Below are 8540 nucleotides of genomic sequence, written 5' to 3'. Positions count from 1 at the left end.
TTTGAGGCATGGGACGGGATGATTTCTCGCGTCGGAAGACGATGGAAAGTCGTCAACTTGCTTCTCGAACAACACGTCCCGGAATTCTATCTCAGTGTAAATTGCATGTCTAATTAGCGTCTATCATTCCTCGATTCATTCCTTAATTTGTTACCTAAATATATACGTAGGATATATACTTAGATTCGTTCAATCTTCTCTGCATCATCATCATTATCATCGTACACGGAGAACACGCGCGTTACATTAGTCGCCATTTTTGTATCATTCTTGACAATCGTCGTATCATTTTTCCAAGCATTCAATTAGGAAATAATGATTGGTACACGCACGATCGGCTACTTGAACGGAATAAAATTCCACTTATCCTCGTAATGTTACAGTTTGAGTTAGTTTTTATTAGAACATTAGTAACTGTCTGTGTATACTTGTGTATACTTTTAATGAAGCGATATCCGCATTGCTAAACACTATTATTTATTTTGCTATAAAGTGTTACTCATTCTACGAAAAAAGAAAATCCCGATATTAACAATGTTCGTATTGGTCTAAAAATTAAAAAATTTTTCGTTTATACTTTGAAAATGTAGGATTATATTCAAGAAACGTACGTTCGTTTGGTATTGAGATGTTATCCAACAGAATGCTGACAGAAATTTATGAGCTATTAACGAAATATTACGAAAAGAACGAGACTGGCTCTATAATGATTTTATAAAACGGTTAAAATGTATATTAATGACTAGATCATTATCAGACAATTAGTCCTTCTTGGTGGACGATCGTTTGGCTGATTGGTTTGTCAATAAATAATTATATTCTTAGATGATCTTTGATCGTTAATAAAATAAAATCACCATGATCTCATCGGGGATGAAACAAATGAGATTGGTCTCTATTTTGATCGTAAATTTCGCTTGCAAGGTGACGCGATATCCGGTTTAAAATAAATTACATAATTTTTATAAAATAGATCAGATGGTCGGAATAGATTGCAATGTTGAATAAACTACTCGATCATTGCAGAATCATTTGTAATTTAAGTTATTTTATTAAGAGAGAATATGTTAATCTCTTCCGTGAAGATTAATTTATTAAAGGATAAACTCGAAACAAGCCAAGTGTATGCAAATAAAGTACGCAAATAAAATTGCAATCTAACGAAAGTTTTTATCGTCATAGTCTTGTTAATCCCAAAGCCAATTTCTAATTTGCATAACTTTACTTAGGAACAGATACATCGGTCTTCTTCGACAGGTAATACAGGTATATAATGACGATGGAAAGTTGGACGCGTATCATCGAAGATAAAATAAATATTTCGAGTCAGTTTTCATAATAAATTAATCATATCAAGAATGAGAGAAATATTTGTAATATTATTATACATCCGATAAATTAAAATTATTCTTCTCCAACAGATGATTATCTCGTTAAAATCAGGCAATCAATTTCTTTGAGAGAGATAACTGATACGAGATGCAAGAGTATCGCGTTTTCACGTCCATATTAGGAATTCTTCTTTTCTTTACACAACAACTTCTCGTTCGTATTGGAATCGAATAAAATCTCGTATAGGAAAAAATGGTTTCTGGGTGATTTATAAGGCTCAATATTATGGGCAAGCAACGAGGTGAACGTTCCGTTCGAAAACTTTCCTCCTCGCTTTGAGACGAACCGATTAGATAAAAATAGTTCCGTGTTTCTTCGTGAAACAAATTGCGATTAGATTCCATAGTAGGAAAGTTCGTTTTCTTTGAAAAATTATTCTTTTAACCTAGTTCATTCACGTGTTATCCAGTTTAATTTCTTAATTGATCCTATTTCTTCGAATTCTACCGATCGTGGTTATTAATGATCGTTTCACGGCTCGAGCATGTTTTCCTCCGCGTATAATAATTCTCATCGTTTCAAAATAAATCTTTCATCCAACGTCGTTAATCGATAAATCATTGATAAATCATTGGCGAAAAATTCTATCCCCCCCCCTCCTCTCCCTCCCATCGCTGTTTATTTACCACAGATATAACAGACATATTCTCAATCGGTATCAATATGAATAAATAAGAGAGTTAAAAAAAGAATTCGAACGATCCAAATAAATATTAATAATAATAAATCTTGTCAATTGGACAAGTTAAAAGATCAATTTTCTTCACACGTTTCCTAGACACTTACATGTACGTAAAACGTACGTTGAAGAATTTTTATTCTTCAATTTTTCGACAAGTTTCGGTTTCTCTTTAACAAATGAAATCCAATAATAAAATTCGTTGAAGTGCCATCATTTTTTCCCCTCTTATCTCTGGGTGCCACACACACCGCGTGTGTCGTTCTCGAAGAAAGAAGAGATTACGATCCGAGGTCAAACGAGGCTGCATAACACGTAGAATACTACTCTCTGCGCTGTGCTCTTCGTGAACGAGAGACCGGTGAACCTGTTCCCAGAGAAAATATGCACCGGGGAATGCGTAACTTAACCATGTGATGAAATATACTTCGGCCAACTAAATTATGATATCGAAACGGTGTGTATAAAGTGCCGAAACGGCTTTTTACAGGAGCGACAATTCGAGTTTTTGCGGTGAAAGTCATCGGTCTTAAATTATCTTTAAACTTTGATCATCCAGATTGTACATATCCGAAACTTTAATCATCCGAAATAAGAACGAAAGTTTGATTGGACGAGGATTTATCTTTACATCTTGGATCCGTGACGCGTATAGTTATTCCGGATAAATATGTTTTCTAATCTCTGTAAGAATTCGTTTTCTGAAATTAGAAAAATGTATGGATTTAAAAATAGAACAGACACGATTGAAATATATTCGAGGAGAATTACCATTTTAGAAGAGGGTATTAATATTCGAAGATTCGTTTAGGATTAGCAGATTCATAAATTCGAAAGGGAAGTATTGAATCTCATTAGAATAAACAATTTATCATCGAGCGGAAGAAATATTACATATTCTCTCACGGAATCGATATTGAAAGATCCATTCCAAAGACAATCTCCATTTACAAATTTTTGCAAATTAATTTATTTGTTTCGTTGTATATTCCCTCTACTTGAAACAAAGTTTTAATTAACTTGTTGACCGTTCTGACCGCTTAAAAGTCATCGTTGTTATTTATCGAAGTGCAGAAAAGCAAAGAAAACGTACGATGTTGTTGGGGCGTGTTATACCGATTTACTTATTGCACAACATATGATTTACAGAGATATGACATTAGCCTCGTTACCGCATTTCAATGAAAATTGACGGTTAACGTTATAAATAAAAAGGAAATACGCTTGAAAAATTGCATTTCGCGGTATTTTTGCGATATTTCAGTGTCAACGAATCGGGGAATATAAGTGGAAAGCGAATCATCAAGAAAATCGATTAGATCTCTCCTTGTCAGAAATGTATGTATAAATGAAAGTAAGTATGAGGCATTGTATAAATAAAGATAATCGGATCTGATTTATGCGCTGTCACGCTATTGTTTCGTTTAAACAGAGTAGAAAGTGAACTTTGGATTGATATAATTTGTCCGTTGACCAAATGTTTCGATGGACAGGCAATATCTCTTCTGCCGATCTATATCTCTCTCTCTTTTTCTTTTCTTAAAATTTTTTTTACGCATATACACGCACAGTGTTCTTACGTAAGATAAACGAAATTTTAATATACAAGTACGAATTACCGTGTACAGTGTATTATAGAAATTTTTCGATTTCGTTTTCTTTAATAAAAGCTTCTTAGATTTTGTATCTGAGAAAAAAAAATATATATATATATAATTCCTGAAAGTTGAGAGAAAGGTGAAAGATCCGAAGGTGAAAAATCTCGCACAAATAATAGATAAAAAGCGATCATCGATGAAGAGCGAATTGCAATAGATGGAATACCCGCAATCATTGGATAAGAGGATCGGTAAGCTCTTACAGTAATTTCGCTTCTAGTTACGCAGCGTAAATGTTCATCGTATATGATATACACACGATTGCTTCTTCGCTTGTTCGCGAAGATGTTATTTAACTTGTTGGAGAAAATTCTGCTCGACGGATAGAATCGGTTAAAAAGGTGGTCGACGATCGTTTAATTCGTTCCCGGAACGATATTATACGAGATACAATTAAACTAGTCGCTATACTTTTTCTATCCTATCCTTTAAATTGTATTGTATTGTATACGATGTATTGGAATTAATAGTGAGACATTGACATTGATCGTTTTCCAATCAAATTGTTAATAACGAGCGACGTTATTAACCCGTTCGTCGAAAAAAAATAAACGAGAAACGGATTACCGTTACACGGTCAAAGGATTATCTTCAAGGACGAAAATCTAATAAATCACCGATGTCCGTCGATCGAAATATCGTAGGAAAAAATTCTAACGGGCAAACAGGCCCTGGCATAAAGCGTGTGGCGTGCCATATAATGGGCCAGGGATCGGTACATGCTATTTCGTAGCCGTCATGCAAATCGAATCAACTTTTTCTTGGAACAGACTCATGGACGATCCGGGACAAGCAGGTTCCCTTGAGTAACCACGGCGAACTGGTTTTAACATAATATTTGGCCTGCGCTCATATGTGTGGAGATATTTGTTACGCGAATGAGGTATAATTATCGGCGACAAACGCGCTTTCTTTCGTATCTCAAGGCTATTGGCGAGGGATGCTATTACGATATTAATCGAGGTGAAAACGTAACGTCTTCTCGAAAATTAGAGATCTCTCAATAAAGGTGCGTACGTTTTATCTTGGATTTTAGCTTTAGAAAAGAGAACGTGTTATTTTTAACGCATAGTACGAATAAATATTAGATCGATATATTTATCGATTCGTTGAGATTGAGGAAGATTAAAACTGACTCGAGGATCGATTGAATTTTATTAGGAAGATAAATGAAATAATTTTTCGTTGAACACGGTTGTTATATTTCATTTGAAAAGACGAAGGAATGGAATAAAGGATCGATCGATTATTTTAATCGAGAATAATCGTTTCTACACAACGCGATCTAAAAATTATTGTAGAATATGGATTAGAGAAAACTACATTCCTGTCATATTAGCTTTGAATAGAATGTATAATATAGTAAAAGATATTTTTAGGTCATACAGGGACCGTGTTAAATTTCTAATCGAATAAAACAAAATAAAAGGTAATATAAAACCGGAATGAGGATTTGCATGTACAGGATGTGATAATGGGAGAGAAACGTTGAACAGCAATGATTGGCAATTTTTTTAAACCCGAAATTCTGTGTATTCTGATCGAAGCCTGTTCGCGTGACAAGTATCATATATGCGAAACAAGGCCGGTTGCTTATATTCAATGCTGATGCCTGTGTGAACTTGATCCATTAGCATTGTGCAACGTGTTGTATGTGCGTAGGCTACTCGTTTTACTCGTTCGATTTAAAACAGCTCAGCTCCATTGCGAACGGGCTATTTGCGTTTCATGATTGCCTTAACGCTCGTTTTTTCCATCTTCCTTCCTATTTACATTCGAATCAGATTTAATAAATTCATTATTTGATAAATCCTGTATCCTGTTATGTCTTAGTATATGTCTTAAAATTATTTGGTAATTTTAAAGAGGAGAAGCAGCGAACTTTCTAAGAGAAAAGGAGATCGAAAAGATACAAGGGGAGATTGAAATGATTCGAAGATGATTCAACGTCGAGTGAATATTAATGTCTTGTTAGAAGTAAACACGTGAGTAATGCGCTTAAATTATTACATATATGTGTATATATATATATATATATATATATTTATATCTCGACGATCGAAATAAATGAGGTGAACGCAGGTTAATTAAACGCGGCCTAATGGATAATATGGAAAATAACACCGCTTTCGGACCGATCGAATTATAAAACTCGATAACCGGCAATCTTGTTGCGCTATTGCGTAATATTTATCTCTGTCGTATTAACGTTGCAAATACTTTTCAAGATTATCGAAAGTGCGACCGATCCTTCTTTTTGCCAATTAAATTTTACAAGATTTATCGAACAAAAGTGATCGAGCACGCAAGGGCTGCGCCAAGCTCATCTCGATCTCGTTCACGTAAACCTCTAATTATCATCGATTCATATGTGAGACGTAGCTTGAATTTTTCACTCTAAAACTGGTTGGTCAGGTTCCATCGAGTTTTCTCTCCAATCATTGAGTTCACGGGGTCAGTACGCAATTCCTAAAGGTGAAACGAATACCGGCGATCATCATCAGGAACAGGAACAGGGCAATGAGATCGTGGCAAGCGGCATTGTTCAAAGAATAAATGAACGGAATGTATGCCATTTTAAGATCACGAATCGGCAAGAACGATGACCTTAAAAACTAACCACGGCCACTGGCCACGGTGATTCATCTGTTTGCTCGCGTGTTAGAGAATCGTAATTAATTTTCAGAGAGATTAGAACGATGCTTTCGCGCGAAATAGAGGCTCAAAGAGGCCGTTTTCAACTCTTCCTTATATCTCATACCTTGATTACGTTTTACTCTTAAGTATACAGGAATCGAATCGCAGTTACGCTCGTTACGAATTATGGAATACCCAATCCACAATATCTAATTCGTTTCGTTTGAGATTCAGAGATTTGTTACTTTCGCGAGGAATGAATCTAATTTTTATCTCGAAAATTTTATTCATTTTTCAAAAGTGAAAGGATTATCGGTGCTCGAGTTTTCCTGGATTCTATAAAACACGATTACGTATTACGATAATTTTACAAGATAAAAAAAAAAATTTGTATATTAATTAATGACCGTTTCCTTTCACTGAATCAACTGAATCGTAGAAATGTTGATCGCAACATCCGCGATATTTTTCGAATCCCGAGAAAGCAGTATGAAAGCAAACTTTTTAGGGTAACAAGCGCGATAAATCAAGGATACGACGAAGAAACCACTTTCGATCCACTATCTTCTTTTTTTTCCGTTTGTACGTTATATAGCAGAAGTTAACAATAATCGTTAAGTAATTCTCTCTAACGCTACTTTACATAACACATTTTACCTCTTTCGTTTCTCAATTTCAAACGTGATTGCAAAATTTATCGATCTTTTCTAATTATTCCGTTTATTTTATAAATCTAACGGAATGTTATTAGAGATCATTATTCATTTCGTGTCAATTAGGAATATCATTGGACAAGATAATCGCGTTTAAAAAAAGTTCACGCCAGATAATTCGTTTCGAATCATCGTGGTCTTTTGATGATTAATAATCCTTAGCTACGAACAGCTTGAACGATAGAATTTCGAAAAGCTCGTGAAAGCCAGACAAATTGACATTACATTATAGATCCTTCTGTTCATATATCATCGATATATATATATATATATAGATTTTTTTTCCTTCCATGTGGAATTTCGTGGTCACTCTGATTCAAGGCAAAGAAGACATATGATCTTTGAAAGCAAATATTAGCTCGCTATTTCTGGAACGTTTATCAAACATTTACATTGAAGATTCGATAGATTACCAAGTAGATATAGACTTGACACGAAATTCTTTGACTACGAAATTCAATAATTGTGGAAGTTTTTCGATACTTCTTAAAACATTTTTATATTTCGAAAGTGTGAATAGATGATTGTGATTCGTTTCGAATTTCAGATCTGATAAAATATTTTTCTTATCTGATGTATCATTATATATATATATATTTCTAAAAGGAAAGTAATTATTTTGAATAGAAAGACATAGTTTCGGATAGTTGCAAGAAGGAAACTATTTCTTGATCATTTTTTTTTCGTTCGCCATTTTATACATTGGAATAAGAGTGATTATAATCTTTCAACTGCAGATATTAATTCCGATCTCTGAATTAAAATCTCTCACATTTAAATCAAATACAGTGAATTCTTACCGGATTTCGTTTATTAATTCGCTTTTGGCCTCTTTAGATCGCTAGAGTTTCATGTCGTTCATAAATATTTCCATAAAATAAGGTCACGAGAGGTCCCGTAAACGGAACTGTCAGATACTACAACGCAACGAGACGTTTTCAATGAGATAATAGCTTAGAGTCGTCTATAAATCAGAAATAAATAGCACATCATGTTGTATTCTAACGTTTAACGGAGCTTTCAGCAAGTATGGTAGCGCACAGAGGTCTTCTTTTATGTTAAAACGATTGAGTGTTAGTACTTACATATATATATGTATACAAAACTTCTGTTCCTCAAGAGAGAGTGGAACAACTATCTTCGATATACGATACGATCTCTTGAACAGCTCGAAGAAACCCTTTAAGTCGTAGCCAAAGAGAAAATAACATAATGATTGTTACATGTTTTCGATAAATCAGAAGAAAGTCTATAAGTGTCGTCTTTTAAATGGGAACATAATTAAGAATCTAATTGTAAGAAACTAGTCATTGTAGCAGATTGTCCCACAAGTAAAGAAATTTAATTTTGATATAAAGAAATAACAACCTGATAATTATGATTGTATTTTAATGGGACCGGTGATTCATTACGTTTTTTTAAAAAAGGATCCTCTATCCAGATGCTTTTACTTTGATCTTG

The sequence above is a fragment of the Apis florea genome, unplaced genomic scaffold, assembly GCF_048593485.1.
Source record: "Apis florea isolate Af1SG1 unplaced genomic scaffold, ASM4859348v1 contig_1615_pilon, whole genome shotgun sequence".
Classification (NCBI taxonomy): domain Eukaryota; kingdom Metazoa; phylum Arthropoda; class Insecta; order Hymenoptera; family Apidae; genus Apis; species Apis florea.
This window is presented reverse-complemented; position numbering follows the sequence as displayed.